The following is an 11,870-nucleotide window of genomic DNA, read 5'->3' as shown; positions in this document are numbered from 1 at the left end:
ACACCACACACACACCACACACACCACACACACACACCACACACACACACACTCACCACACACACTCACCACACACACACCACACACACTCACCACACACACACACCACACACACCACACACACACACACCACACACACTCACCACACACACACACCACACACACACACACGCCACACACACACACACACACCACACACACCACACACACACACCACACACGCCACACACACACACACCACACACACCACACACACACACCACACACACACCACACACACACACCACACACACACACCACACACACACACCACACACACACGCCACACACACACACACCACACACACCACACACACACACCACACACACACCACACACACACACACACACCACACACACCACACACACACACCACACACACACCACACACACCACACACACACACCACACACACACACCACACACACACGCCACACACACACACACCACACACACACACCACACACACTCACCACACACACACACCACACACACACACCACACACACACCACACACACACACCACACACACACACCACACACACACCACACACACTCACCACACACACACACCACACACACACACCACACATACACACCACACACACACCACACATACACACCACACACACACCACACACACACACTCACCACACACACCACACACACACACACCACACACACACACCACACACACTCACCACACACACACACCACACACACACCACACACACACACCACACATACACACCACACACACCACACACACACACCACACATACACACCACACACTCACCACACACACACACCACACACACACACCACACACACACACGCCACACACACACACACACACCACACACACACCACACACACACACCACACACACACACACTCACCACACACACTCACCACACACACACCACACACACACACCACACACACCACACACACTCACCACACACACACACCACACACACCACACACACACACACCACACACACTCACCACACACACACACCACACACACACACACGCCACACACACACACCACACACACACACACCACACACACACACCACACACACACACACCACACACACACCACACACACACACCACACACACACACCACACACACACACCACACACACACACACACGCCACACACACACACCACACACACACACCACACACACACCACACACACACACCACACACACCACACACACACACCACACACACACACACCACACACACACACCACACCACACACACGCCACACACACACACCACATACACACACCACACACACGCCACACACACACACGCCACACACACACACCACACACATCACACACACACACCACACACACATACACAACACACACACACCACACATACACCACACACCACACACTCACCACACACACACACCACACACACCACACCACACACACACACCACACACACACCACGCACACACCACACACTCACCACACACACACCACACACACACCACACGTACACACACAGTGCACGAATGAGTGTGTGGGTGAGCGAGTGGGTGGATGGGTGAGTGAGTGGATGGGTGGGTGAGTGAGTGGATGGGTGGGTGAGTGGGTGGATGGGTGAGTGGGTGGGTGGTTGGATGAGTGGGTGGGTGAGTGGGTGAGTGAGTGGGTGAGTGAGTGGGTGGGTGAGTGCGTGGGTGAGTGCGTGGGTGAGTGCGTGGGTAAGTGAGTGGGTAAGTGAGTGGATGGATGGGTGGATAAGTGAGTGGATGGATGGGTGGGTGAATGGGTGGGTGAATGGGTGGGTGAGTGGGTGGGTGGATGAGTGGGTGGGTGAGTGCGTGGGTGAGTGGGTGCGTGGGTGGGTGAGTGGGTGCGTGGGTGGGTGAGTGGGTGGGTGAGTGCGTGGGTGAGTGGGTGGGTGAGTGGGTGGGTGAGTGGGTGGGTGAGTGGGTGAGTGCGTGGGTGGCTGAGTGTGTGGGTGAGTGGGTGGGTGAGTGTGTGGGTGAGTGAGTGGGTGGGTGAGTGGGTGAGTGAGTGGGTGAGTGCGTGGGTGAGTGGGTGGGTGAGTGGATGGGTGAGTGGGTGGGTGAGTGGATGGATGAGTGTGTGGGTGAGTGTGTGGGTGAGTGGGTGGGGGAGTGGGTGAGTGGGTGGGTGAGTGGGTGGGTGAGTGGGTGAGTGAGTTGGTGGGTGGGTGAGTGGGTGAGTGTGTGGGTGGGTGAGTGGGTGGGTGTGTGGGTGAGTGGGTGAGTGAGTGGGTAAGTGAGTGGGTGAGTGGGTGGGTGAGTGTGTGGGTTAGTGTGTGGGTGGGTGAGTGGGTGGGTGTGTGGGTGGGTTGGTGAGTGGGTGGGTGGGTGAGTGGGTGGGTGAGTGGGTGAGTGGGTGAGTGTGTGGGTTAGTGTGTGGGTGAGTGTGTGGGTGAGTGAGTGGGTGAGTGGGTGGGTGAGTGGGTGAGTGAGTGGGTGGGTGAGTGAGTGGGTGGGTGAGTGGGTGAGCGAGTGGGTCAGCGAGCGAGTGAGTGGGTGAGTGGGCAAGCGGGTGAGCGAGCGATAGGGTGAGTGTGTGGGTGAGTATATGGGTGAGTGGGTGAGTGTGTGGGTGAGTGAGTATATGGGTGAGTGTGTGGGTGAGTGTGTGGGTGAGTGTGTGGTTGAGTGTGTGTGTGCTATCTGGTCTGTCGCTCCACACGAAGCTTCAGGTCTTCTCGGCCACGGTCATTCCCTCCCTTCTCTACGCTTGCGAAACGTGGACCCCCCTAGTGGAACATCTTCGCCGGTTGGAAACATTTAGGCTGGCCTGCCTACGATCCATCCTGGGTTTAACCAGGCTGGATTGTGTGAGGAGCTCACAAATCCTTGAAAGATCTGGGCAAAGTCCCATCGGTGAGCTCCTACGGCAGGCAAGGCTGCGTTGGCTGGGTCATGTAGCCCGCATGCCCAGCCACCGCATGCCTAAACAGCTTTTGTTCGGCCGGATCGAGGGGGCTAAACGGGCGCGGCACGGGCTGGAGAAGAGATGGAGTGATGTGGTACAGGAGGACGTGGAGCTGAGTGGACTTGCCGATGACTGGTACCAGCGGTGTCATGATCGGCCTCTGTGGTGGAGGCTCGTGAAGGACGCTACTGGGCAGTTGGAGGCAGTCGCCCTCCAACAACAACGGAGGGCGGAGGAGCGACGCTCACAACAACGAGCGGAGCGCCGGGTGGCTAAAGCACAGCAAGTTGGTACAGTAGGGGGCACAGGTGGTGCATCAGCCAGTCATCTCGGTCATCTCGATCAGTCGACCCGTGGCACCTGCTGGGTCTGCCCCGTGACTTCCTGCCAGCGGGCGTTCGACACTTCACGTGATAGCCTCAAGGTGCACATGGCCTGGCACAAGCGTCGTGGTGACGTCACCGCCACTTAGTGGCGAATGGCGGTTGTTGGTGTGGCTGAGTGAGTGAGTGTGAGTGTGTGTGGGTGAGTGGGTGGGTGAGTGAGTGGGTGAGTGGGTGAGTATGTGGGTGAGTGAGTGGGTGAGTATATGAGTGAGTATGTGGGTGAGTATATGAGTATGTGGGTGAGTATATGGGTGAGTGAGTGGGTGAGTATATGAGTGAGTATGTGGGTGAGTGAGTGGGTGAGTATATGAGTGAGTGAGTATGTGGGTGAGTATATGAGTATGTGGGTGAGTATATGGGTGAGTGAGTGGGTGAGTATATGGGTGAGTGAGTGGGTGAGTATATGAGTGAGTATGTGGGTGAGTATATGGGTGAGTGAGTGGGTGAGTGTGCGAGTGAGTATGTGGGTGAGTATATGGGTGAGTGAGTGGGTGAGCGAGTGAGTGAGTGGGTGGGTGAGTGGGTGAGCAAGTGAGTATGTGGGTGAGTATATGGGTGAGTGAGTGGGTGAGCGAGTGAGTGAGTGGGTGGGTGAGTGGGTGAGCAAGTGAGTATGTGGGTGAGTATATGGGTGAGTGAGTGGGTGAGCGAGTGAGTGAGTGGGTGGGTGAGTGGGTGAGCAAGTGAGTATGTGGGTGAGTATATGGGTGAGTGAGTGGGTGAGCGAGTGAGTGAGTGGGTGGGTGAGTGGGTGAGCGAGTGAGTGAGTGGGTGGGTGAGTGGGTGAGCAAGTGAGTGTCCGTTCGCTGTCCGGCTCGTACCACCGTTCATCGCGAACAGCACCGAGGTCCCCCCGGGGTCCGAGTCCCTGACGCTGTCAGCGAGCTCCTGTTGAGGGCAGACGCAGCAAAGACAAAGAAACCCCCCTCTCCCCACCTCCTACGCATTCCACAAGGAGTGTCTAATCCCATATCTGCATTTCCCCATAAATATGCTAAATTCCTCTTGATATGCAAATTCTTTTGTCAAGGCGCTCTTCCCCCTCCAACCCAGCAGCTTAAATACACGCTGCCAAGCCTGGTGGTGCTCATTCAGACGCTGTCTTTCCGACAGACGCTTGTTCTTCACCTGAGGACGGCTGCTTGCGTTGTGGTCGGAACGTCGTGAGAATTGTATTTTATTATGTTGAATTTGTATTATTTTATTATTTCCCTTCTACGTGACTTTACCGAAAGAACCAAGAAGATGAATCCCTGCAGTCACGAAAGCTTTAAATCGAAATAAAATACAATTCTCACAATTGTATTTGATTATGTTTGAGAATTGTATTTTATAGTTTTATTTTTATTATTTCATTATTATTGAATATTTCCCATCTACGTGACTTTACCGAAAGAACCAAGAAGATGAATCCCTGCAGTCACGAAAGCTTTAAATCGAAATAAAATACAATTCTCACAATTGTATTTGATTATGTTTGAGAATTGTATTTTATAGTTTTATTTTTATTATTTCATTATTATTGAATATTTCCCATCTACGTGACTTTACCGAAAGAACCAAGAAGATGAATCCCTGCAGTCACGAAAGCTTTAAATCGAAATAAAATACAATTCTCACAATTGTATTTGATTATGTTTGAGAATTGTATTTTATAGTTTTATTTTTATTATTTCATTATTATTGAATATTTCCCATCTACGTGACTTTACCGAAAGAACCAAGAAGATGAATCCCTGCAGTCACGAAAGCTTTAAATCGAAATTGATATCGGTCAGGTCAAGTAGGAATAGAATAGATTGGCTACGTGACGTCACTACCGAAAGAACCAGAGATGATGGATTCCTGCAGAGCAGTCACGAAAGCTTTACATCGACAAAGACAAAGATCCCCGACCACTCAGTATAGCCTGCACAGAATTTAGGGGCAAGTGCTGTTGATAGTGAGCTCCTGTCTCCCCGTGTCTCTCTGTGTGTCTCTCCGTGTCTCTCTGTGTCTCCGTGTCTTTGTGTCTCTCTGTGTCTCTGTGTGTCTCTCTGTGTGTGTCTCCGTGTCTCTCTCTGTGTGTTTCTCCGTGTCTCTCTCTGTGTGTTTCCGTGTCTCTCTGTGTGTCCCGTGTCTCTCTCTGTGTGTCCCGTGTGTCTCTCTGTCTCCCCGTGTCTCTCTGTGTCTCTCTGTGTGTGTGTCTCCGTGTCTCTGTGTGTGTGTGTCTGTGTGTCTCCCCGTGTCTCTCTGTGTGTCTCCCCGTGTCTCTCTGTGTGTTTCTGTGTCTTCCCGTGTCTCTCTGTGTGTGTCCCCGTGTCTTTCTCTCTCTGTGAATCTCCCCGTGTCTCTCTGTGTGTGTCCCCGTGTCTCTCTCTGTGAATCTCCCCGTGTCTCTCTCTCTGTGTGTCTCTGTGTCTCCGTGTCTCTGTGTCTCCCCGTGTCTCTGTGTCTCCACCCCACCCGTGCTATCCCCTCCGCCTCCTCACGCAAGGACCAGGTCGCCCTTGCCTGGTGGAACTCCGCAGCCGGCGCCGACGTTTCGCGACCACCCCCTTCACCAACAACCCCGCTTCGGATGGGCGGAGCTGAGAGTGGGGGGCGTGGTTAGGAGCGGGGCTGGGGGCGGGGCTAAAGGGGGGGGCGTAATAAATAAAATAAATAAAAATAATCCCTACTCTTTGGTTCTTTCGCTAAAGTCACGTAGTTAGAAATAAAATGAAATAAAACGAAATAAAACAAATTAAAAACAAAAAATATTTAAATAAAAAAAACAAAAAAATAAAACAAAAAAATAAAACAAAAAAAAATTCTCCCGCCAACCGCCGGCGCACGCGACGGTGACGCCGACCAATCGGCGCGCGTTGCTGCGGACGAGAGCGGATGTGCGTCACCGGCGGGCGACTTCCGGCGTTTGATAAACGAGGGGGCGGGGCGAGAGGAAGGGGCGGGGCAAGGGGCGGGGCGAGAGGCGGGGGGCGGGGCGATGGGTGGTGGGGGTGGTGTGCGGTCGAGTGGACATGCACTGCACGAGGTGACCACGCGAGCTCGCCCACTGAGCATGCATTCCAACACTATGCACTACACTACACACTACACTACACACTAATATACACTGCTATACACTACACTATACACTACACTATACACTACTATACAATACTATACACTACACTATACACTACACTATACACTACACTATACACTACTTTACACTACACTATACACTACATTATACACTACACTATACACTACTATACACTACATTATACACTAATATACACTACTATACACTACACTATACACTACACTATACACTACACTACACATTAATATACACTACTATACACTACACTATACACTACACTATACACTACTATACACTACACTATACACTACACTATACACTACACTATACACTACTTTACACTACACTATACACTACATTATACACTACACTATACACTACTATACACTACATTATACACTACATTACACTATACACTACTATACACTACACACTACATTACACTATACACTACACTATACATTACACTACACTATACACTACTTTACACTACACTATACACTACATTATACACTACACTATACACTACTATACACTACATTATACACTACATTACACTATACACTACTATACACTACACACCAGAGGTGGGACAAAGTCATTGTTATGCAAGTCCAAGTCGAGTCGCAAGTCATCAAATTCATGACTCGAGTCTGACTCGAGTCCAAGTCACATGACTCGAGTCCACACCTCTGCTACACACTACATTACACTATACACTACACTATACATTACACTACACTATACACTACTATATACTGCACTATACATTACACTACACTATACACTACTATATACTGCACTATACACTACACTATACACTACACACTACACTACACTATACACTGCATTGGCATTGCCTCTGCATTGGCATTGCCGCTGCATTGCTGCTACATTGGCATTGCCACTACATTGCTGCTACATTGGCATTGCTGCTACATTGGCATTGCTGCTACATTGGCATTGCTGCTACATTGGCATTGCTGCTACATTGGCATTGCTGCTACATTGGCATTGCTGCTACATTGGCATTGCTGCTACATTGGCATTGCTGCTACATTGGCATTGCTGCTACATTGGCATTGCTGCTACATTGGCATTGCTGCTACATTGGCATTGCTGCTACATTGGCATTGCTGCTACATTGGCATTGCCGCTGCATTGCTGCTACATTGGCATTGCTGCTACATTGGCATTGCTGCTACATTGGCATTGCTGCTACATTGGCATTGCCGCTGCATTGCTGCTACATTGGCATTGCTGCTACATTGGCATTGCCGCTGCATTGCTGCTACATTGGCATTGCTGCTACATTGGCATTGCTGCTACATTGGCATTGCTGCTACATTGGCATTGCTGCTACATTGGCATTGCTGCTACATTGGCATTGCTGCTACATTGGCATTGCCGCTGCATTGCTGCTACATTGGCATTGCTGCTACATTGGCATTGCTGCTACATTGGCATTGCTGCTACATTGGCATTGCTGCTACATTGGCATTGCTGCTGCATTGCTGCTACATTGGCATTTCCGCTACATTGGCATTGCTGCTACATTGCTGCTACATTGGCATTGCTGCTACATTGGCATTGCCGCTGCATTGCTGCTACATTGGCATTGCTGCTGCATTGCTGCTACATTGGCATTGCTGCTACATTGGCATTGCCGCTGCATTGCTGCTACATTGGCATTGCCGCTGCATTGCTGCTACATTGGCATTGCCGCTGCATTGCTGCTACATTGGCATTGCTGCTACATTGGCATTGCCGCTGCATTGCTGCTACATTGGCATTGCCGCTGCATTGCTGCTACATTGGCATTGCCGCTGCATTGCTGCTACATTGGCATTGCCGCTGCATTGGCATTGCTGTTGCACCGTCCATGCTCCTGGTGCTGCTGATGGCACTTGGACTCCGTCCACCACCACCACCAAACCTTTATCACACGCAATCATCATCAGGCGTGAAATCCGCAGCTGTGGATGTCACGCCTGATGACGATTGCTTGTGTTGCAGTCGAAACGTCGTGAGAATTTTTATTGTTCTATATTTTTGTTAATTATTTTATTGCTTCCCTTCTACGTGACTTTACCGAGAGAACCAAGAAGATGAACGCCTGCAGTCACGAAAGCTTGAAATCGAGAGTTTGACTTTAGGGGCTTCTAACCCCTTTTCCTGACGACGACCGTTCGCGATGTGTTGATTCACTTTCACTGGTAGGAACCTCCTGGTTACACCAGCCCACAGGGGATTATTGTGTCCGTCGTGCAGGGAGGGGCTGGGTGGGGAGGGAGGGGCTGGGTGGGGAGGGAGGGGCTGGGTGGGGAGGGGCTGGGTGGGGAGGGGCTGGGTGGGGAGGGTAGTGTGGGGCTGGGTGTGGAGGGTGGGGCTGGGTGGGGAGGGTGGAGAGGGGCTGGGTGGGGAGGGGCTGGGTGGGGAGGGTGGGGCTGGGTGGGGGGTGGGAGGGGTGGGGCTGGGTGGGGAGGGAGGGGCTGGTCACCCCGTGGTGCCCTTATACACTTCAACGTTTAACCTACTCACGCCGGCTTGTGCCCGCCCTCACAGTCGGACATATTTGCGGAATACACCACGCCGCCGTTGACCCTGCAGGCCATTGACCGAGCAACCCAACGTTGCTACCAGCTCCCTCCGCAGGACAATGTGTTTGTTTTTGTTACATATATATTTCCTATCCACGCGACTTTACCGAAAGAACGAACACATAACGCGGTAATGTTCACACATCGATCGGTTCAATACCCCGCGTTTGCCACCAGAGGGCACTGCAGGTGCTGACCAACCTCTCTCCAGCACGAACGGCAGAGGTCGCAATCGGGTACCCGATACCCGAACCCTACCCGATACCCGTACCCTACCCGATACCCGTACCCTACCCGATACCCGGCTACCCGTACCCGACCGGGTACGGGTAGCCGTTTGCGACCCTGGTGCGGCCGGGTACGGGTAGGCCGTGAGTCACTGGTGAGTCACCGTGTGTCACTCATTTCCCAACGTCTTGTCTCTTCTCACAATTCAAGTTCCTAGAATCAACCCACCCGCGCCTGCAACATGGCTTCATCCCAGAGGTCGCAATCGGGTACCCGTACCCTACCCGATACCCGGCCGGGTACGGGTAGCCGGGTATCGGGTAGGGTACGGGTACCCGTTTGCGACCCTGGTGCGGCCGGGTACGGGTAGCCGGGTAAGGAATCAAAACCCGTTTGCGACCTCTGATACACGGAGATCCCATCGCACCCGCTTGGCCCCATATCCCTTGGCTCTTTCGGTGAAAGTCACGTAGATAGAAAAATATGATGAAAATAAACGGAATAAAAATCAAAGAATGGAAATGAAAAAACTTATTTGACGTCATTTTATTATTTTTTTGTTTTAATTATTTTTTTATTGTTATATGTATTTTTTATTTTTATTTTTTTATTTTTATTTTTGCTAGTATTTTTATTATTTTATTATACATTTTATATTATTTGTATTATTATTTTTAAACACAGCACAAGTATTTTAATATGATTTAAATATTTGTATTATTGTTTTTCGTAAAATTTTTTATTTTATTATTCTTTTCTATTATTTTTTTATTAATTTTTTATTATTTTACCGAACGAATCTAAGAACCCACTGAGAGAGAGACACCCAGACCCAGGACTCGAACCCAGCCTCTCAGTGTCTCCAAAACGGCCATCGTGAACCCACTGAGAGAGAGACACCCAGACCCAGGGCTCGAACCCAGCCTCTCAGTGTCTCTGACACGGTCATCGTGAACCCACTTAGAGAGAGACACCCAGACCCAGGGCTCGAACCCAGCCTCTCAGTGTCTCCAAAACGGCCATCGTGAACCCACTGAGAGAGAGACACCCAGACCCAGGGCTCGAACCCAGCCTCTCAGTGTCTCCGACACGGCCATCGTGAGCCCACTGAGAGAGAGACACCCAGACCCAGGGCTCGAACCCAGCCTCTCAGTGTCTCCAAAACGGCCATCGTGAACCCACTGAGAGAGAGACACCCAGACCCAGGGCTCGAACCCAGCCTCTCAGTGTCTCCGACACGGTCATCGTGAACCCACTTAGAGAGAGACACCCAGACCCAGGGCTCGAAACCAGCCTCTCAGTGTCTCCGACGCGGCCATCGTGAACCCCCTGAGAGAGAGACACCCAGACCCAGGGCTCGAACCCAGCCTCTCAGTGTCTCCGACACGGTCATCGTGAACCCACTTAGAGAGAGACACCCAGACCCAGGGCTCGAACCCAGCCTCTCAGTGTCTCCGACGCGGCCATCGTGAACCCACTGAGAGAGACACCCAGACCCAGGGCTCGAACCCAGCCTCTCAGTGTCTCCGACACGGCCATCGTGAACCCACTTAGAGAGAGAGACACCCAGACCCAGGGCTCGAACCCAGCCTCTCAGTGTCTCCGACGCGGCCATCGTGAACTCCGCTAACCCCCTGAAGGAATGTGGTGGAGTCGTGAGTATGATGGATTTAAAGGCAGCCCTACCCCCCTAAATCCTCACTCCCTACCCCCTAACCCCATACCCCCTCACCCCCCTCACCCCCCACCCTCACCCCCCTCACCCCCACCCTCACCCCCACCCTCACCCCCACCCTCACCCCCACCCTCACCCCCACCCTCACCCCCCACCCCCACCCCCACCCTCACCCCCACCCTCACCCCCACCCTCACCCTGACCCCCTCACCCCCACCCTCACCCCCACCCCCACCCTCACCCCCACCCTCACCCCCACCCCCACCCTCACCCCCACCCTCACCCCCACCCTCACCCCCACCCTCACCCCCACCCCCCCACCCTCACCCCCCACCCTCACCCCCCACCCTCACCCCCACCCTCACCTCCCTCACCCCCACCCTCACCCCCACCCTCACCCTCACCCCCTCACCCCCACCCTCACCCCCCACCCCCACCACCTCCGTGCGCCACGATCCGCTTACCCCGAAACTCATCGGCCCCAAACCAACGCAGTCGACGAGCGGCTAAATTTACCAGAGCTGCCAAACCCTCGAAAGGCAAAGGTCCCCCGGATAGCCTCTGACAGGCTGTTGGGGCAAGTGCTGTGGGCGAGTTTGCAGCAGCACCTTTACCACACAGACACAGCGACACACACAGACAAAGATCCCTCGGATAGCCTCTGACAGGCTGTTGGGGCAAGTGCTGTGGGCGAGTTTGCAGCAGCACCTTTACCACACAGACACAGGGACACACGAAGACAAAGATCCCTCGGATAGCCTCTGACAGGCTGTTGGGGCAAGTGCTGTGGGCGAGTTTGCAGCAGCACCTTTACCACACAGACACAGGGACACACGAAGACAAAGATCCCTCGGATAGCCTCTGACAGGCTGTTGGGGCAAGTGCTGTTAGTAGCGAGTAGCAAGCACGCTATGGAGGCCG

At 52.6% G+C, this 11,870-nt stretch overlaps 1 protein-coding gene across 2 annotated transcripts in view; it reads left to right on the top strand.

Moving 5' to 3' along the window:
- Positions 1–6,355: 6,355 nt before the first annotated feature.
- Positions 6,356–11,870, top strand: part of LOC144952339 (transmembrane protein 255B-like) — a 39,335-nt gene continuing 33,820 nt past the window's right edge. For both annotated transcript variants that reach the window (XM_078882712.1, XM_078882710.1), the window contains exon 1: positions 6,356–6,392. The gene's annotated coding sequence lies outside the window, so the exon portion shown is untranslated. The remainder of the gene's footprint in view (positions 6,393–11,870) is intronic.

Source organism: Lampetra fluviatilis, chromosome 67 (assembly GCF_964198595.1).
Source record: "Lampetra fluviatilis chromosome 67, kcLamFluv1.1, whole genome shotgun sequence".
NCBI classification, from domain to species: Eukaryota; Metazoa; Chordata; class Hyperoartia; order Petromyzontiformes; family Petromyzontidae; genus Lampetra; species Lampetra fluviatilis.
The sequence above is the reverse complement of the archived record's forward strand: the minus strand, read 5'-3'. Positions and strand labels throughout refer to the sequence as shown.